Source organism: Heliconius melpomene, chromosome 4, assembly GCF_056956725.1.
Source record: "Heliconius melpomene rosina isolate 202511_hmr_F chromosome 4, ASM5695672v1, whole genome shotgun sequence".
Lineage (NCBI taxonomy): Eukaryota > Metazoa > Arthropoda > Insecta > Lepidoptera > Nymphalidae > Heliconius > Heliconius melpomene.
Genome location: NC_140392.1, coordinates 6743029 through 6765977, shown reverse-complemented (window position 1 = coordinate 6765977; position 22949 = coordinate 6743029). Strand labels below are relative to the sequence as shown.

At 31.4% G+C, this 22949-nt stretch overlaps 1 long non-coding RNA gene across 1 annotated transcript in view; it reads right to left on the bottom strand.

Moving 5' to 3' along the window:
• Positions 1-20460, bottom strand: part of LOC146539580 (uncharacterized) — a 36662-nt gene extending 16202 nt beyond the window's left edge. The window contains exon 1 of the long non-coding RNA XR_014877970.1: positions 20320-20460. This is a non-coding gene — a long non-coding RNA (uncharacterized LOC146539580). The remainder of the gene's footprint in view (positions 1-20319) is intronic.
• Positions 20461-22949: the final 2489 nt, after the last annotated feature.

Below are 22949 nucleotides of genomic sequence, written 5' to 3'. Positions count from 1 at the left end.
GTAACGATAAAAATACCCTATGTCTCCAGAATTCAGCGGAGGTTGCTTAGTGGAAGTGTCTTAATGAGAACGGAGTTTCTTAACGCCTTAACGGTTCTTGAGTTTCCCAAATTTCCACTGCCTATCCTTCAAGACGCGGGATATAACGTAAAGCTAAAAAAAAAAACAATATAATTTTTATCAATCAATATTCAGTATATTAGTAGAGTAAATACTAATACAAATACAATAAATACTAATATAAATACTTATTTGGTGTAAAATGGTATGGTGCGTAATAAAAATGCAACTCATTACCGTTAAGGTTATACGACAACAGCCCAACGTGAAAAGTATGAAAGTTTCACGAAACACGTGAAAAGAGTGACCCTGACCGAGAACGATGTGGAAATAGAAATATGATGAATTATTACGTAACTCTTTAAGTCGCGCGAATGATTGCAATTTTGCATTTACTTTTGAATGAAGTTTTAGATGGCACTTTTTAATGAATACGCCCTAATTACAACTAAAATATATATACGTTTGTAAATAATTAATATTTCAAAGAAAATATATATTTCTATTGTGTTTTTTTGTTAGTTTCACGTATCTCCCACATGCGGAGAGGCAGAAAGATCTAGTGTTGCGATTCTATTTTCTATATTATGCATAATTTTTAAGGAATTGCTTGTTGAATGGAGAACATAGCGCCGTAATTTATCTTTCTAGTACCAGCAAGAGAAGAAATATTAAATATCAAATAGTAATTAACAAAATTAATCAGCCTGTACAGTCCAACACTGTTCCACTGCAATAGGATAGCCTTAATTATTCATATTATTTTTTTTTTTATATTATGTAAGAAGAAATCAATTGTAACTTTGCATTAGTTTGTTCTGAATGTGACTATTTTTCGTAGAACTTAATTGCAACGAATATACATTTATCCTCAATATGAAAAGATATGTACCTAACTCTACAAATAAAAAACGACATAGAAAGAGTGATTGAACAATATATCCGAGTGTCTAAACAATATAAGATATGTAATAATCAAATAACAAATCTTTTTTTTGTTTCACGCCAGAACGTTACAAAACCTTAATTATAGCTTAGTACAAGACAAGAGGAAGAAGAGTACAGGTTAAAGAAAACAGCTTCACGCTGTATTACGGATATTGCAGGGTAGGCAGAGGGAACCTAGGAACCTAATGTACAGACGAATGTCTATACTCTGTTATTTATTAAGAAACTTCTGTCCCCCAAATCGACGCCTCGTTACCAGAAATGAAAAGAAATATGAAATATTTCAATTGGAATCGAACCCACAACCGTCACGGTAACACTCCGTCGATAGCATCTTATTTCTCTCTTTCTCTATTTATTAACTTCTGTAAGAATACTCACATATAGCTTGACTATGTGAGAAAAGTCCAACGAGCATAACCACTATTTTACAGACTAATTGATAAGAGAAAGGTATAGCCTCTAGTACCTAATGTTCACTAAAAGCATTTGATTTAATAGCCTCATTAGCGAGGAAAGCCTGAACACTAATGGTATTCAAAGAAAACGTATTTTTAAACAGTGATCGTGAAATTTGATAAATAGATATTTTTCTATAGTTTAATCTTTTTTTTATCTATATGCTGTATTCCACACATAGCAAGGTAGGCAGAGGGAACCTTGTATAAACACACATTTCGTCCATTTTCGTGTTCTAAAAAAGTGTCTAAAGTTTTTACACGCAAAAATTTACAATTCCTCTATTTGAACCCGTAAAACCTTAAACAAAGAAAATTTTGAGACCGTAAGAGAATAGGGGTAGCCGCGCCTTCTAGTATGCTTTACCCGCACTCGTCTTCCATTCGCAACTTCACAGTGGGGTTCACGTAACTACTTTTGCGTAGCACCGCTGTAAAACAATAGCGCGATGTGTTTTTCATATAAACCAGATAAGACAAGTAGATATTCTTCTTCAACGTAAGAGCCTAACGTCTGATATACTAAAAACAATGCTTAGAAAAGTTTTTTGTAGTTTTTTTAGTTATATGTAACGAGGTTTCCTCACTGCTATTCTGTGGTTACCATGGTTACTGTTTTCTAGACGAATTTAATAAAAAGACCATGAAATGTTATTTACATACAACGTACATACATACGTAATGTATCTATACTAATATAATAAAGCGGAAGAGTTTGTTTGTTTGTTTGTTTGTTTGAACGCTAAGATCTCTGGATCTACTGGTCCGATTTAATATGTTTTTGTTTTGTATGACAGCTGCATTCTTCAGAAGTGCTATAGGCTATATAATATTATGTTAGCGTTATAATGTAAAGTTATTTTTATTAGTATTTTGTTGTTAAACTTTATTAGAATTATGGTATAATAATTCTAATAAAGTTGTTATTTTCTTTGGCTTAAATTTTTAAATAATATTTTGTGAAGTCAAATGACACAATTTTGTTATAATTGTATTTGTCAAGATAGTTGTTGATTTGACTAATAATATAAAAGGCATGGAATTAGTAGTCGGGATTCATTCCTTGCCTGAGCCTCGGCAAATACACTTACTTTACGGCACAGTGGTATCTATCAATAAAGTGTTGGAACCGAATGGTTGTTTCTATTATTAACCTGAAGAAGCTTTTAGTTCAGAAGTGGCGAGTGTTTCCACGTTAACACATCAAGAGGTTATATTAAGGCCAGTATCAATTATTTTTTATTATCTTTATATTAATTGAAATTAACAGTATGCATTAAGATACCTATGTACAATAGGTACACATATTGTTGTTTTTTTTATATACTTATTTATTTTGTAAACTGATACAACTGGGTGTAAGTTTCAGATTGAGTCACGAGTGTAAATTGAAATTATCATGAAGGTATAAGAAGACGCAAACGTGAACGTGGGCCAATCTTGGGTCGTAAGCTGAGTTCGCGCTCGTCTAGCAGATACCGATTGAGATGGCATCATCGAGCTTCGAGGTCACCTTTCGAGCGAATTGCAGTTAAGGCCACGTAGCAGTCACGAGCGACGAAGAAGAATGTTGGTGAGTGAATCATCTAGTTCTGATAGTGGATGTGGAATAAAAGATACGACTCCGTTCGTACGAAATAATATTAGCGTTGATAAAGAAGTACCTACATTCATAATTAAAGAAGTAATTAACCTACTCATACTTAAAACAATTCTATCAACATATATTACCTACGAATACTTCTAATACGATTCCCGAATTTAAACGCTCAAATGAAGAACAAACTTTGGATATTTGGTTAACGAGAATAGAAAACTTAAAGTATAAATAGCCAGGAACTCAATTACTCATTGATACGTCTACTTTATACCTAAATATAATGAACTTTTAGAAACGAAATTATCATGAAATGAATTTATTAAATAGATGAGAAATGAAGGGTAAAAAGGTTATTGATTTGTATTATTGATGCTACAGAGGATTGTAGAATACGATTAGGAGCACAAGTTGGAAATTTTGTAGTTTGTAGTTCCAGAAGATTTACTAGCCTACTTGAAATTCAGCAAGTTGGAAGATGAATATTTAAAATCATTAATAACGGTTACAAAGAAATGCTAAAATAAAAATAATTCTTAAAGTTGCGGGCATTTTAGAAAATAAATATATAATAGATGCCTTTTGTTTAAAATCACTGAGTCGATTTTCTTTAATGAGAAATAAGTAATATCATTTTCAAAATTTACGTTTCGCTGAAAGGTTTTGGTAAATACTTAAAAAAAACTATCGGTAAGCTATAGATTATTTAAATTCAAAATGAAAATTTAAATAAATTCAAAATGTTTCAACTAATATTAAAATTCTTATAATACAAGATAATTTATTAAAAATATCCAGTATTATTGAGCCATAATTTTACAGTGCATAATGGTATTGTACTAATTAAAGCGGATATAAAAAAAAAATAATTTACCAAAAATAAAAATGTTGTGAAAGCGGTGCTGAAAAAAAAAATAAATAAAAAAATACTTAGTTCAGTCCCATTAGAAACAGAATAAAATATTGAATCATGTAAAGTGTATGTAAAAGAGTTTATAAGAGTAGCAAAAGAAATCATTTTTGATAAACTTAAGTGAACCTTATGAATTCTAAAAAAAAATCGTGATCAATTAAATATTTTTAAGTCTGAATTTTAAATTTTATAAAATCCGAGCTGCTTTTAAGTTATTAAATTTTAGAATATGTTCAAATTTCGTTCGTACGTATAGCGTTTACGGCTGTGCGTGTGTTAGAAAGCGTGCGTATTACCTCAGTTGGTAAGAACATGTCCTTTTAAAGGATTAGAGTACAATTAATGGAGGACAAACATATAGTAAATATTAATAAGATAGAAGCGACTGTAGAGCAAAATTTTGAAAAAAAAACATGTGTTGTTAGCGATGTATTGAACTCGAGTGATAAAATAAAAATATGAAAAATTATTTCGTTAATATAGTAAATAATTTTCAATTAGGATGTTGGGCTTAGGTTTAACTCATTTTAAAAAAAAAAATCATCACCGTCTTATATTACAGCCGGCAAACGACTTAAATAAAAAAGAGATTTTAATAACACGGGTGGTAAGATGATGGTCATGGTGGATCAAAATAACAACTTAGATAAAAGAATAGAAATAGTAGAAATACAAAAGAATAATAAGAACTGAAATACAAAAGACAGATGGCGAGATTTTAAGCGTATATTAGACGACAGTGAAATTGAAATGATATTTACAAGAAAAAAATCAAAATTATAAAAAAAAAAGGAATGGTATATAGTTATTCATAAAAGATTCAAATTGATAGTTCCAAAAGTTGTTAGGCGGCAATTGTTGAAAAAAAAAATTGATAAATCTGTCCACACCATTCACCATAGACCACACTAGTGGCCCGCCCGCTTAAACTACATGATTATTCATTTAATAACCAGAATTGACTGACAGTCAAATGTGTTGATGTCAATGAATAAATATGATTCGTTCAGAAACGGCCTTAAATGTTAATAAATTATTTATTTTGGTGAGGATTTATAATACTCTTTGTAAAATAAAAACTGCATATTAAAAATATATATATACACCCGAATCGAATATCGAATCGAAAATAGTTAATTGACAAACTCCTCCTTTTGGAAGTCGATTTAAAATACACGTTAAGTATAACTATAGGTGTAGATTGCTATATATTCGTAGGCGAACTAATGCCTTAAATTCATTCAAATGATGATAGTTTTTATTTATAAACCGATTTTGCTAAAACAAGATGATTTAGATGTTATGCTGTGTTAAAACCGCAATTCGTGTAAGTTAAGTAAATCGGGTCAGCACTTTCCGAGATAAACATAATCATATACAAACAGACAGACAGACAAGAAAATTTAAAAGATATAGACATTTTTGCTTTCTATTATTCCTTTTAAGTGTCCGTCTATCCATTTCAGTCAAAAGTACTAAATGTACAGATAAAATATTTTTACTGTAGAATATAAAATTGTTCCCTTTATTAATGCCTCTAAAGAAACTCATATATAATAGACGCTTATAATAAACTAGCGGACCCGGACGTGGCTACGCCTGCTTGAAATATAAGAATATAATTTCTATAGAAATAATTTCAATCTAGATGAAATGCTAAAAGTGACTATTATATTTATTTTCATAAGGATTAATATCAAAATGTCGCGGTAACGGTTGCGTAGCGACGCGACGTTTGTTATTATCATGGCAGAATAAATTGCATGTCAAATTAGAAAGTACTTTAGAATATATGAGTATATATGTGTAATGTAATGTTATATAGCCTATAGCACTTCTGAAGAATGCAGCTTTTATACAAAACAAAAACAATGTAAATCGGACCAGTAGATCCAGAGATCTTAGCGTTCAAACAAACAAACAAACAAACTCTTCCGCTTTATTATATTAGTATAGATTTATTACTATAAATGCTGTCAAAAATACGAAAACAACTTTAAAATTACTAAATCATTATTTTAGTTTATTTGAGAGTTCCTTCATTCGTGAGTAAAAGCTTTCTAAGCTTTAAAGAATTTATTGAAACGCATAAGAACAGTCGTGTATTAAATGCAGTTGCTACATCCCGTACAAACGGACAAGTAATGTTATAACAACAATGTTAAACATAATTGTCAAGAAAATAGAAATGAAAATAATACTCAGGCGGTGGAAAAAAATAAGAAAAGAAGTAAATTTACGAATAACAAATGATCAGAAAAAACAAGAAAATAAATAACAGTGGCGTAAGAAGGTTAAGGTATAGCGCGCACTAGTGATTTTTGTCACCGTGACTGTTGCGTCACTGTCACCGTGTACATTACACTTAATGAAGGTGCGCGCATTTGGATACGTGACAATTGGGTGACTTTTTGTCCGCGGAGGACGGCAACACGCCGGTGACGCAACTGTCACCACGTCCATAGATTTGTATGCCCGTGCGCGCATTAGCAACTAAATGTCACCTCCCCCTTGCGGTTTCCATACTAATCGTCTTCCGCATAAACATGAAACAACAGCATGTTGCATTGCAGCACCGAATTTTTATTTCAAGAATGGCGTTAAGTTCATCACCAAGGTAAAACGTGTGTTTTCATGAAGATGAAATAGACAATGACAATACTGATTGACGAAATTGAGTTGAGGCCATTGCTCTATGACAAATGAAAAGTTGAAAGCTAATATTTTCTACGTTTGCTTTTTTTTCTATTTCTTAATATAAGTGCACAGACAACCATCTCTTCGAGATCCATTTTATCAAATGTAAAAAGTTTCGTCACTGTCATCGCAAGTGCGCGCAGTCGCGAAAAGTATGGTGACATGTCAGTGACAAAAAATTTATTGTCACCGTGACAAAAGTCACCAGTGCGCGCTAAGGCTAAAAGAGCGCGAGATTCTCTGCGAGATGTCTTCAAAGATAAACCCGACAAAATGAACATTGTCATAGTAAAAATAGTGATGGACATACGATAGGAACGAGAAATAAAGATAAGCTTGTTACGCCAAGTTTTCGCCTCCAAAAAGTTAATAAATCTTTTATCGGTCTGAGTATACGTGTAAATTTAAAGTATTTGTAAAAAAAAAAAACAAAGAAATTCTAACAAGTAAAGCTTATTACACTGTACAAGAATATTTAAAGGATATACGTGTATGGGAATGTAGTGCAGGATAGCTGCCAGCCAATGTAATAGTAAAATATACCATTGACTTTCAAAAGAGCAACTGTTGAGTTTCTTGCCGGCTCTTCTCAGCAGAACTGCCTTCCGAGCCGGTGGTAGCTTTTTGTTTATATGTTCATGCGACGATTCAAGAGTGCTTATAATAAGTTTTTTTTAATTAAAGAATATTTTGAATTTAATAACTACAAAGTAGGTGACTACTAGGTGGTTGGGGTTCAACGCGATATTAAGATTAAAAATGGTAAATAAAAAAAAAAAGAACTTTTACTAAAAGTGGAAAATATCAAGGAGTATTTTCAGTTCATAAAAATGTTTCCTTGGATATCTTATAATCGGGATCGGTTTAAATGATACTGATGATGACTTGATTGACTCGGTTGACTAGTCTTTAGATTTAGAGGTTTAATTTTTGATGTAGTTAATAGTAGATGCGCAAGTGATGAAATTGAGCAAGGAAAGAAATTGAGCAAATGTTGAAATTAATAATGAAGTTTTGAATGATTATGAAAGTTGATAAAGAGTGTAGGAAGAGTTTATGGTAAAGTTGATAGTTTTAGTGATGGGATAAATAATTGTGAGGAGATATGAATCTCCTCATGTTGAGTAGAGATTTAGAACATGAAAATGATTATGAGTAAGTATAGGTGCCCATGAGACCAATAAGCCGGATGAGTGCATCTAGCTAGTGCATCTAGCTTACATGATTATCTGTACACACATGAGGCCGATAGGCCAACTAAGGAGTGTAACAGATATTGAATTGAATATGATAATGACCATGATTATGATAAATAAACAATTGTGAGGTGATATGAATCTCCTCATGTTGAGTAGAGATTTAGAACATGAAAATGATGATGAGTAAGTATAGGTGCACATGAGACCGATAAGTCAAATGATGAGTGCATTTAGCTTACATGATAATCTGTACACACATGAGGCCGATAGGCCAACTAAGGAGTGTAACAGATATTGAATTGATAATGATAATGATAATGATAATGATAATGATAATGACAATGATAATGATAATGACAATGATAATGACAATGATAATGATTTAGAATAGTTTAGTGAGTAAGAAATTGATGTAATATGATTTTAGTTTGGGTGTACATGAGACTGATAAGTCAAATGATGAGTACACCTGGCTAAAATCATAACCTGTTCACACATGAGGCCGATAAGCCAACTATGGAGTGTAACAGATATATCTGTGTTGTTTAAGTTTTTTTTTTTTCTCTTTTTGTTATAATTATTTAATTGTATATGTAATTGTAGGAACAATTAATTGTAAGATGGCCGAAAAGATTAAGTTTTATATACATGAATGTCTGTTTAAATTTTGGTTATTTTTTTTTTCTCTCATTTTTCGAGGGGACTCGAAGGTAAAGGAAGGCCGAGCTGTTAGCGTTATAATGTAAAGTTATTTTTATTAGTATTTTGTTGTTAAACTTTATTAGAATTATGGTATAATAATTCTAATAAAGTTGTTATTTTCTTTGGCTTAAATTTTTAAATAATATTTTGTGAAGTCAAATGACACAATTTTGTTATAATTGTATTTGTCAAGATAGTTGTTGATTTGACTAATAATATAAAAGGCATGGAATTAGTAGTCGGGATTCATTCCTTGCCTGAGCCTCGGCAAATACACTTACTTTACGGCACAGTGGTATCTATCAATAAAGTGTTGGAACCGAATGGTTGTTTCTATTATTAACCTGAAGAAGCTTTTAATTACATTACGCATATATACTAATAAATTAAAATACTTTCTAATTTGACATGCAATTTATTCTGCCATGTTAATAACAACCGTCGTTGCTAAGCACCGGTTTGCAAAGTTTCTTTGTTGTTTTACGAAAACGTCACCCAAAATGAACTTATATTTTGCTATTTATCCTTATAAAAATAAATATATTATATAATATTTAATAAATATTCTTATAGTTCAAGCAGGCGTAGCCGCGTCCGGGTCCACTAGTAAGATATAATAAGGCAAGTTTAATTTAAGATTAATATTTTAATTTCTTTGTTCTGGTGTCGAGGCAAAGTCTGCCGCTCAAGACGCAATGTCTCCAAAATTTAATGGAAAGTGGAGAGCAGAGTGTCTTAATACTAGGATACACCGTGAAGATGAAAAAAAGAGAAGAGAAGAGAAGAGAGAAGAAAATGTATATAAGATATCCATATGATGTTTTTTTAAATCATTTTCATTTGTGGTACCCAGCTGCCATTTCACTAGATTATTATTTACATATTTGTATGTATATAAATAAAACTCTAAAAATGCTAGATATTGTTTACAAAAGTTCTTTTATAAGTATTTATATAAAATTAAGCTTAAAATACGTCGGTGGGGAACTAAATGTAAATTACACGTAATTGTAGCAGCGTTGTGTTTTCTCTTCTCACTGGATGGTGTCCCCGAGTGCATTTTACTTGTTCATTTGCATATTACAGCAGTAAAATACAAACTTAAATAAGTGTCTTGTTTAAGTTGCATCTCTCTTTGAAGACATACTATTAACTATAATATATATAATGCTAATTGAAATGTATATATTTATTTTATTTTGAATCGACATTTTTAAAAGGAGGAGGTTCTCAATTCGATTGTACTTTTTTATGTAGAACTTCAGAACTCTGATTTGGGTGGAACGATTCTGATGATACTTATTTGAAAGCTGGTGCTCCTCATGTGGTCTCATTTTAATTAAGTCCAGTTCTGACAAAACCGTCCATTAAAGAATCTTACAAGTCTTAAATTTGCAATAAATATGGATGCGACAAGTGGACGAATAACTCAATTTTCAACTTTTAAGTTTAAAGATTGAAGTTCTTTATAAAAATTGAAGACCTTTGAAATGAAAAGATATAGACCGGTTGACTGTTTAGAGAATTTAATCATTTTCAGAATAGCAAATCTATTTTTAACTAAGACGCTAATACTCTAGCGATATATAATAAACTCAGCTTTACCGCTAAGAGCACATACAACTATAGAATAAACTTTGCTTGGATATCGATTTGAAACCTCATACGTTTCAGTGTGAAAGTTTCAAAGTACGCTTAAAGAACTTTAAAATTTTTATACTTGAAGCTTCACTTGGAGTTCTTGGATACACCGCCGGTAGACTAGATATGGAAAATATGATTTTTCTTACTTTTTACATACATATATTATATGTAAAAAACTATTTTTCCAAAATGATTATACTTAAATAATATTTAATATTCGTATGTATAATGCAAGCGGGCGAAGCCGCGCGGGAACCGCTAGTTTACTTATAATATACATACATCAACCATAGTAATTTAATACGCCAATAACAATTTAACAGACATTCCAGTGTAACCGTACATACATTCCTAAAATTGATCATATATTATTAGCTTATCTTTATTAAATTCTAATAAAAGCAAAATAAAAGAAATAACTGGACCTGCTAGCTTATTGGTTTTAGCTTATATATTTTATATATTTGAAATTATTTTTTATTTAAATATATAATGACGTAAATCGTGGTGCAAAGAACGAACGGAGTGGCTTAACACTAGATTCTCTGGCATTTTAATAATTAACTTTCTATATTAATAACCAAAATTTGTCTATTATTTAATTGTTAAATAATATATAAGGTTTGCATTTATTATGCATGTACTAGTATGTTATATAGTATAATTACATCTTGTCATAAGGCATAAGGTAAGACCTAAGCTTATGCGAATACAACGCAGTTCTAGAGCACACGCCTGAACTACTCATTTGCATATTATAGGATATAAGATGTGACAGGGATTTAAGACGAACTATGTTATTCTATTTGTATAATATAAACAACTAATATTACTTTCTTATCTAATACAAATACACGCCATACTCAGAAACGATTATTAAAAGTTAATTCTTAAAACAAAATGTTGATTAAGTATTTAAATTTTGTAGTGTAGTTTGTAAGAAAACAAAATTATATCTGTTACTTTTTTTTTCAGACTTGTTAAGGCAAAACAGTGTTAGGCTCCGCTATTCAGCACGTATTGTAATATAGGCAAGCAAACTGCTCTCTCTCTCTCTTCTTCTCTCTACTTATACCATATTAAATAGGCAAAAAGTAGAGTCACTCTACCGCCTTCTACTGATACTTTCTATCCTCATAATGCTAACGTTTTTTTGAAAAAAAAATCTTATTTAGTACAAAATACGACTTAATTCATTTATTCTCAGTAATTTAAAAACCAAAATCCCGGAAAAATTAAAAATTCTTACATTGCAATCCAGTGTGCCCATATAGAGCGTGGTAAACAAGGCTATAAACGGGATTTACTGCGTCGACCACTATGAAAAGCACACGTGAAAATAGCATTTATCTTCTGAAGACTAAAGTATATTATTGAATGAAATTTACAACACATGCTTAACTCTCACATTTCAACCACTAAATGTTTTGACAAGAAGTTATTCCTTAAGGTATGATATAGCAAAGCGACCTACCAACTATACATAATAATAAGGATTTTTTTTTCAACTTCACGCTGTATCCCGCTCATAGCCCCTGCTCGGCCACTCAACACGCAATGCCTCCAGAATTCGACAGAAAGTGGAGAACGGAGCACTTAACACTAGGTTCCCTCTGCCTAACCTAATGTATACGGGATATCGTGAGGCTAATTTTGAATAATTTTTTAAGATATTAAATGTAATCTAAGTAAACTGCCTGTATAAATACTCAAGCACTTTAACCTTTCTTTAGATTGTCCTTAAATGCCAAGAGGTAGGTTGGCATCGAAGCTGGTAGCTGATGTACGTGGGCAGTAATAGAAAAGAATTTTTCTTTTGATGAAGATTTAACAATTATACTTGTAAATAATAAAATACAACTGCCATTAGAATCGTTTCTACATAAATAAATATGTAATGTTATTTGTAATAAAAAGAATAAATTATACTTTTCATTATAAATAAATTATTTCAATTTTATTACACACAAAAAGATTTTTATATTATTTCACGTGAAATACTTGAAAGATTTTCTGTAACTTTACCAATAAATAAGAGCATTTTTTTTTGGCTAGCTTCTTAAGGGGTAGGCAGATGGACCTGAGAACCCAGTGTCACGACACCCCGTTCCCTTTAAGACACTTCCGTCCTCCACTTTCAGCCAGTTTCAAAAGGCATTGTGTGTTAAACATCGAATCTCAAAGCTACGCTTTTCCTCGTTACCAGAGTGAAGAAAATGAAAACATTAATTTCATTTGCTCGAGTGGGAATCGAACTCACAACCTGTCATGTTTACAGTCATACGCTTATTACCGTCCGCCACGACTGGCCTCTAGAAGAGCATTTGTACATTCGGAAAATTCTATCACTTGGGGATCACTAAACAGATTTCGATGAAATGCAAATAGATATTAGTAATCTGAACTCAGATAATATAAATAAACACTTTATAAATGAAGTTAGGGTTAGCAACTAATGTAATTAATAACTATCTCTATTTCTTATTGTTATACAGAAAAAATCTTTTTAATGACATCTCCGCAATAGTTGTTGATTGTTTTAATTACTATGCTCAAAGAAAGTACTAAATTGAAACTAAAAGAACGCCAATTACGACTAACTGAAATAGACCGAACAGAACCTTTACATAAAAAGGTTATCGGATGGACAATAAATATAAATTTTCTGTAGTATCCCGCACACAGCAGGGTAGGCAGAGGGAACCTAGTTTTAAAACACTCTGATCTCCACTTTCTGCCGAATTCTGGAGGCATTGCGTGTTGAGTGGCAGAACTTAACGCCGAGTTTTGCCTCGATACCAGAGCGAAGAAAATGGAAATATAAATTTAAATAAATATTTCATCTCTTCGAGTGGGAATCGAACTCACAACCAGTTGGTTTTACAGTCACTGTCACTGTCACCGTAGTTCTGCGACACGACTGCCCTCAATTCCATTTACATTTAAATATATGAAAAACTAAAAATAAAATAGTAATACATCTGGCGGTCCGCTACTTCGCCCGCATAATGGTAGAGGCGTTGACACAGCATTTCGTATTCAGGGTCTTCCTTTTCCATTCTTTGTGTTCCGTGCGTTTCATTTGAAAGCCAAATGGGTCAGTGGATTCGTTTACTTACTTCCACTGGATTGCTGTGATATGCAACACGATATGGTTTGAATGTTCACGGAAATATGATGAATTTTTAACATGGTTTTTATTAGTTTTTATCGATTTTTTGAAGTAATAATGCCAAAAATATTCAGATAACGCTCGTACATACAAAATACCAAACTAACACTACCAACATTGATATATACTTATTACTCATATGGACTTTCAAAGAAATGATCGATTTTATTTAAAATATTACTATTCGTTTATTTATCGCTTTATTAATACTTTGCATTTTTATATTCCATTATGATTTTACAATTTAGACGAAATTTAATAAGGTTACGATAATAACCATTTTGTTTATTAAAATATTTTTTAAAAATTGGTCTGTTAGCGATTTTTAAAAAAGTTTACTTTTAAAAGTTTATTATTATATTTATATCAATTTCTCTACATATATTTTTTAAATATAAAAAAATATATAGCATAATTGTCCATGATACTATCATAACATTATAAATGTGAATATAACTTTGTTTATTACGCTTTCACGTCCAAATAACTGAACCGGATATCATGAAACTTTGTACAAATATTCTTGGAGGTATTAGAAAAGACATAGAATACTTCTTATAAAAAAATCTTTTTATAATCTATTGAAAATAACATAAAGTTTAAGCGAGTGAAACCGCATTTGAGTATGTAATATGTAATAATTATATATATTATTTATTTTATGTATTGGAACGTGACAACGAGAAATACACAATGGGAATTCTTCGCATCCACTATTTTAAAGTTCGTATTTTCTATTCATCAACTTTGAAAGTAGTGCACTTAAAATGAATGAATATTTAGTTCTGCCTCTTTTAAGGCTGCGAGAAAGCGCAGATATTTTAAATCCGAACAAATATTTATAGTTTGTTAAAACCAAATATATAATTTGAATATTTTACTGTCTTCAGAATTCAGGGTGTCTTAATACTAGGTTCCCGGGTTCCCTCTGCCTACCCTGCTATGTATAGGATTATAACATGAAACTATAAAAATGTTAAAGTAAATGTTATCGAGTCTATAATATAAATTAGAACCAATTTCATTTAACACTCCCGCCACTCGTTATTTACTGAAATCGGAAAAACGTGCCTGACCTTTATTTACTCCGTTCGCCAAGTTTTTATACGAGTTTAAAAATATTTTATTAATATTATATATTTATTCTTATGTTATAAATTGCTGGTGCGTAGCTATATGTAGTAACATAAGTAAGTAACATATAACTAAATACTAAATATAAGCCCCACAAAGATGTCTTCTAGTTATAAAATAAAATGCTTTTCGTCGTCACAATAAAATTATAGCGAATACAATAAAAAAAGGAAAGGAAAAGCAAAGGAAGCCCAAAAATCTTTAAAAAAGTCTCCATTTTAAAAAAAACAAACTGGTATTTTATTTTATTTTTATTATTGTAGATTACCTAATCTATATATATAAAATCGAAAGGTCACTCACTCATCACGAAATCTCAGAAACTACAAGTGTTAGGAATCTCAAATTTTACATAGGAGTTACTTATAGAACGTAGGTGCTCGCTAAGACGGGAATTTGCAATATTCGACTTCCAAGGGGTTGTTTTTGGGGCCGAAAGTTTGTATGAAACTTCGTTACTACAAATGCTAGGAGCCTCAAATTTTGCATAGACGTCACTAGGACGTAGTCATGGAGACAGAAATTAATAATAACATAGTTCACGCGGGTGAAACCGCGAGCGGGCCGCTAGTGTATCATATATTCATAAATAATATGAATACAATTTTTTATATTAATTAAAAAATGTCAACTATGTTATACCTTTATTTTATCACAATATACCATAATTGTAAACTAACCAAAAAGTAATTGCTATACAAAAAACTTATATTAAATCTACAATTATCTACCTACTAGCTTAACACGTAATATCTGTATAATACGAAGCTCGATCTGTTCTAAGGCTAAAGTCACGTCCCTCTATTAAGTGTAAGTGGTGAGATATGACGGGTTATCAATATTAAGCGTGTTAGCATTCACTCGCCCGAGATCAGATTCCGAGCAGTGTTTAAACACGGTTTAGTAGATATGGTAGGTTTTATATATGAACGTACATACATACATGTTTAATTTAGACGCGGTTTGAATAGTAATTCTGTTTTAAGTAGCATTAAGTTTTTAGCTGGATTATTAAGTTATTTTAGATTTTATTATGTTGTTTTTCTGTTTTTGTGTATGTATCGAGACTTTTGTTTTTAGGGTTCCGTACTTCAACTACGCTACCGTAAGATACTTCCTGGTGATGGACCTTCAGTATAAATTTGGCTGGAAGTGAGAACTTACAACACATATATAAAGGGAAAAATCTGAAAAAAAAATTAAACGAAACGTATTTCACAGAAAAAATAATTACCAATTTAAATTTGTATTTCATTTCATCAAAACTGAGTGTTTTTGCCCGCAACTTAAGTTTCTCAACTTTTATAAGTTGTACTTCCTATTAACCTACAATCCTGAAATTGATACGGAAACCTCGGTGGGCGAATCCGACTCGCGCTTAACCGGGTTTTTTATGGTAACGACAGCAAACACAAAAGCTTCTAAGCTTCAAAGTAAACAACGAAAAATTGGCATATGGCGAAATAGACAAAAAGTAAAAATCACTGAGAGAATCTTGTGCAATTCGGCCTCTTATTTTGCAAATGTCAGAATCTAGTATTAAAATGGTTTCTGCCAGTTGCTTTGAGCTTCCAAACGTTTCCGTCAGATTTCTCTGCACGTGTGCGCAAGGAACCTTTCAGAATAAATCTTAAATTCTTTTCTGGAATATTAATATTTTATCGACAAAATTTTACATAGAAACTATCGTTATTTAAAACCGAAATATACGAAAATAGGTACCTACTATCGTCCCGAATAATAACAGAGCGGGCCGCCCTAGTTTCTACTTTGACGGAAAATGGGAATCCTAGTTCTTTTTTAATAAAACAAAGCTTTCGTAATAGCCGTTAGCCTGGATTCATACCTAAAGGATTCCATGAAATGTGTCACTGAAGAAATTTCGTTTTTATGATAGGAATTTTAATTACATATTTATGTATAAAAATTTGATTGCCATAGCTTTGCTGTGTTTGATGTAAAGTTTTGAGTTATGAGGATTATGGACTAACGTGTTTTTTCATTATTTATGTTATTTTAGTCAATCAGTCATTCCAATATCGGAAAACAGTATATTTTGTCAGTTTTGTCTAAATTAGTGGAGGAAATACCTTAACCTTATAGACTTAGGTTATAAATATAAATGTTCCCCATAAACCCATATACTATCTTCAGTTAATTGTATCCTTATTCCTGTTAATTTACATTGTTTTTTGTACTAGGTATAGAAAAAGATTATACTGTCCATTAGAACCAACAATTTTCATGCTGATTTTATATTATATTCTTTTTATTTTTTGTCACATAACGTAAGCACAAAATAATATTATTTATACAATTCTATTGTAACTGAAACATTAATTATACAATAATGAAAATTATACAAATAAATTCGTTTCTTTGAAAACATTTTTTTTTTTTTTTTATTGTATCTACAATATGGTTGATATATCCAAATATATATGTATGTATATATGATATAAGGTTACACTATTCAATACGCTATTTATTGTTCCACATGTTATTTACAACTGTTGCTAAGCAACCGGAGAACCCTCAACTATTGCAATATATTACAAAATACACCAAAGTTTAATACTTAATAGAAGCCGATTTCACAGAGTAAGCTTCTATAATATATAGCATAAGCCAATTTCAATTAATATGAAGATTTCATTGTAAGGCTACAAAAGCGGAGGGAGTACGTACTTGGGCTCATCGACGAACTCGCTGAGGTAGAATAAAGGTTACCTTCTCAGGTCATATCGTACTATAAGGAATAGAAACCATACAAGTGCGACGCTGTTATGTCACGGCGAGTTTAAAACGTCCCTTCTTGACACAATTCACGAAGCATACCTACCTGACTTTTGACATCGCTTCTAAAGAAAACGACGAGCGTTTATTATTAATTTTAAAAGAAAAGTCTTGATTAGCAATAAGCCATAATCCTTGGAAAGAAAGGAATAAAGTAGAGCATAAAAATCAAATAAGAATTGCAACATTATGTTTCATTATATTTAAAGTAGTTTTTATAGTTCTATTTCCCTCATGTAGGGTTAGAGATGATTTAAAAATATTACAAATATATGAATTAAATGTATGTACAATCCACAATGGTATAAATTATAAAAGAAAGACTTATTCATATCTCAAACATTCTATAAAATAGAAACAGCATCTATATTTTTTTTTATTTCTAAATTATTATTTTAATACAAAACACTTTTTTAGAGAACGTATATAATTTTAAATGTGGCGGGATTGGAACCCGCGCTCTCGCCTCTTAGGACCCAAATATGTTTTTAAATTTTTATTAATTCAATTATATTTTGCGTATCTTTTTAAAAATGGTGCCATGATAACACTAATAATATCTTTACAATTATACACTCTGTTCCATTAATTTAAAATTATAATTACGACAGTAAAATGTTATATAAATAAATTAAATTTTCATTAAAAAAAGGAAGTTTTCAAAGTTGCTCGTATTTTTTATATAAATAAACATGGTAAAATTATTTTCAATAAGAACCTCAACGTGCATCTGAAATATACTTGACCGTATTTTTAAGCATGATGAATTTATATAGTAGTGTCGATTGGTACAGTAGAAATTATTTCTAATAAATAAAAAATATTTTTATTATGGAATTCAAATGCAAAATATACTTAGAAATAGACTATTATTACACTGCATCCCGTACTCAGAAGGTAGGCAGAGGGAACTTGTGTTAATACACTCCGTTCCCCATTTACCGCTGAATTCTGGAAATGGAATATTATAAGCACTCTTATTCTAATTATAGAATTATATAGTCGAAGTATGACAAAAAAATAATTTGAAGAAAAAATCTCATCTTGCATTTTTGAAGCCCATCGTCGATTCATAGATATAAAAGTACACCCCTTCCATCCCCAGAGAAATCTAACGCTTCAACATCAAAGAGAAATCATAAAAAGAAAAGTAATATGTTCATTGATTGTAACAGTTGAAATAAATTATTTCGAAATATAATAAATAAAATATAACAATTATGTTAAATAAAAAAAAGGACGTCGTGGCCCAGAAGCACAAGAGTGTGACTGTTACGAGACGGTTGTGGGTTCGATCCCCACTCGAGGAAGTGAAATATTTATTTACGTTTATATTTGCATTTCTTCGCTCTGGTGTCGAGGCAAAACGCGGCGTTAAGTTCTGCCACTCAACACGCAATGCCTCCAGAATTCGGCAGAGAGTGGGGAACGGAATGTCTTAACACTAGGTTCCCTCTGCCTACCCTGCTGTGTGCGGGATACATCATGACACTGATTTAATTTTAATTCTATACGGAACCTTTTATTTAGTTGGCGGGGGTCGTAGATCCAATGTATGTGGACTTAGATAGCACCCGAGCTACACATTAGACAAGTTGAGTAAGCTAAAAATAATTATCCATACCTATATTATAAATTCGAAAGTAACTCTGTCTCTCTGTCTGTCTGTTTGTCTGTCTGTCTGTCTTTTACGCAATCAGGGCCAAACCGCTAATTTAATTGTTATTGTAAAATACTCATATAGAGATACTTGAGGGTCTCGGGATGAACATACGATACTTTTTTTTTCTCATATTTGTAATATTTTCGATATATACCAATATATTAATTTGACATACAATTTATTCCGCCATGTTAATAACAACCGCCGTTGCTAAGCAACCATTTGCAAAGTTTGTTGTTAGAAAACGTCACCCAAAATGAGCTTGCTTAACGCATCTCTCTATTGAAAACTGTAAATAATTTCATAAATATATTTAATAAATATTCTTGTAGTTCAAGCGGGCGTAGCCGCGTTCAGGTCCACTAGTAGTAAATAAATATAGTTTCATACAAGTAAAATATGTAATGTAAAAAAATTACAGGTTATAATTTTTTTTAAGTACTTAATTAGCCTTAATTGAAAACCTATTATGTTTTTTTTTTGTTTCCCGCACGTTTTTTTGTTTCCCGTTTTAGCAGGGTAGGTAGAGGGAAGCTGGGAACCTAGTGTTAACCCACTTTCCGCCAAACTCTAGAGACACCAGAGCGAAAAAATGAAAATATTAAATATTTAATTTCCTAAGTAGGAATCAAACCTGGTGCCCCTATATCACGACTGGTCTCAATTATGTAAGTATACTAATAGAAAAATAATGTATAGAAATATACTTTTTTCAATTCTTCCATAGAAAAGCCATTATGTGATATTCAGCGTAGATTACCCGATAAGCTGGAAGTCACACGTGGTGGGTGGTATGGGGGGGGGGTTAATTGTGAATAATTTATCACCTACGTGGCAGAGGGCCAACCACTGTTAGAGCTCCATTCGTGTAAAACAAACTAACATAGAATTTAGAAGATGTTATGGACGAGATATATTTCCTGTAGGTCAATGTTTTATCTTAAGATATATTAGAAGCTAGAAATACGTTTTTCTGATGTTTAAGATGAATTACGAATATTAAAATACTAACTACACTAGCGACGATGTCACGGTTAGAATCAAGAAGAACGTGCTAAGTGGGGCTTTTGGGCACGCTTGGGCACGTCGAACGAATGAGTGATGATAGAATGGCAAAAAAAAATATTACAGAAAAGAGAGGTAGAGGTAAGAGAGGTAGAAGGAGACTTCGGTTGACCTTCGAAAATACAGTCTCAAAGATACTGGACGTAGGTCACGTAAAAAGCATGAGGCTTCCCCGGAGGCCTCGATACCCTGCTATGTGTGAAGCTGATTTTAAAATGTTATTTGTTCATCCGTCTGTAGTATTAATGATAAATAATAAAAATCTACTCACGTTTAGCACTGAGTTTAAATAAGACCACTTTAAATATACATACATATATATAACACGAATAGTAAATTACAATTTAACACAGTACAGTACATAACAAAGTCAACCACAAACATATATTTAAAACAGAACACGATAAATACTAATTTGGATACAAATACTAACTAAAACAAAGAAAATTATGGAAAGCGCACCGAGTTGCAAGCATCGACTGTTAGTTTTATAAAATGTCGTCAAGAGGGTAGGAGTAAATATTAATACACCTTACAGGTTCAGTCGATGGCAGCGAACGCTTTCATATAAACAACCTAAATACAAATAATTACTAGAAATATATATAAATTCTATTAAATGTATGTATATAAATGATAAATAAATTACAATAGTGAAATACCTATAATTTTAACTCTAACAACTTTTAAAATACTTAGCAACGACAAATCAAAATATTTATAACACAGTTTCTTTTAGCTTCACACTGTGTAGCACACAGCAAGCAAGACAGATTCAACCTTGGAAACTAGTGATTAAACACTCTCTTCCCTATTAAGACACTTCTGTCCATTTCCACCGAATTCTTAAGCATTACGACTTGAATGGTGGAACTCAACGCCGCGCTTTGCTTTGTAAACACAGTTTAATGCATGTTATTTTAAAAACTGTGCTTCTATAGAAATAAGTCCTATTAAGTAATAACTTCGTAATAACGAAGTCAATTACTTCCTTTATATAATAAAACCTTTTATAATGTCGTATGTAAAGTAGAACAATGTAACCCTATAGAGCCGACGCGGCAACTTTGCAAATTATATATTACAAATACAAATTTTATAATTAAAAAATGTTCTAATGACAAGTTAACATTTTTCAAAAAACAAAAAAAAACTTATATTAATTAATAATTTGATATTTGACAAGGAAATGTCACATGATTTTATTAACATAATAATATGGGGGTCCGACCCCTGCTCCTTCGCTTACCAACTCCCGACTTACAATGATCGAAAAATAAAACTGAAATAACGTTAATAAATAATAATATTCGGGCATGAGTTTACTTTAAAATTAAATAAACGCCCGAATAACGTTGCCTATATCGTATACTTCAAAAAATCACCCGCGTCGACTAAAGACAGGAAGACTGTATTATGTTTTACAATATCACACAAATATTTCTTTTTTTAATAATTAACAAATTTAACTAATAATTCAGATTAAATATTTATTTAATAAAAGAGAAACACCGAACACATATTACAAAAATATTATTAACAATTATTACAAGTTATGGCATAAGTTTGAATATTTTTTTCAGCTTCACGCTACCTAGTTTTAAGACACTACGCTCTACACTTTCCGCCGTACCTATTCTGAAGGCATTGCGTGTTGAGTGCCACACTCTGCCTCAACACCAGAGCGAAAAAATGAAAACACTAAATATTTAATTACCTCGACTGGGAATCGAAACCACAACCTTTCACGTTTAAAATCACACGCACCCTTATGCCTTTGCTTTACGACCGGCAACAACAACAACAACAACAAAAACATCAATATTATAAATCTTTTCTTATCTTTTAAACAACAATATAATATTTAATTTAATAATTAATCACCGATCACAATGTAAGCTCCAATTAATCAGAAATGGAAGCCAGACGTTGTTCGCAAATGCACCGAATAACGTAGTAATTTTCCAGCCCACAATTTAGAGGTGCACAACTAAAATTGAACCTAATGTGTTTGTACTAAGCTTGCTTTTACTCTAAATGCACTAACACTGCGGATTTTCGGCGAATGCTTAACAAGTTAGAGGAATAAATAGGAATTATATTTCGTTTTCGTGTCGGTCGTTCAACTCTATTGCATTTGTATTGGACGTGATATACTCGTAGTGACACGAAATTAGAGAGATCCAAAACACTGTAGCCTATATTTTCTAACTTAAATTAAGAAAACTATATCTATTTATAATTTTAATTATTTTAGAAATAAATATATTCATCTAAATGTATACTTTAGCCGTCTGTATGTTTGTTGTTTCTATTTCATGTGAAATATGCCTAGTTTTGGTAAAGCGTTCACAAAATTCTAATTTATATACATAAATCTTTATTCTAATTCGCAACTTATATATTATAAATGTAAGTAATATATTCGTGTATAATAAGACAACTTTCTCAAAGGAATAATATCGAGTCTCGAATCTCGCTTTAGAACTGTTCTAAATAGAAGTAACCATTAAGCGATATGGGCCTCGGGCAAGCTATTTATGTAAGTGTTGCGCTGAAAAGATGAATGGATCTGAGACGAAACTGTGAAGAAAGCCTTGTTTGAGGGGTTTCAGTGGTAATATGATGCGATGCTGATAATCTTCACGGAAAGAATGGAGTGTCTTATCAATAGGTTTCCAGGTTACCCCTGCCTCCTACTATATGCGGGATACAACGAGAAGCCGATAAATTTTTGTGAAATAAAACAAACTGAAAGGAGAGCTATACTCTACTTTTTAAGTATAAATTAAAATTCTCCGGATTCTATGTTTAATGTTTGATACGGCAAAAGCGATTTAAAAAACATAATTATAATAAATTTCTTATTCTACTTTCAGTTACTTAGAGATCAAATTTACT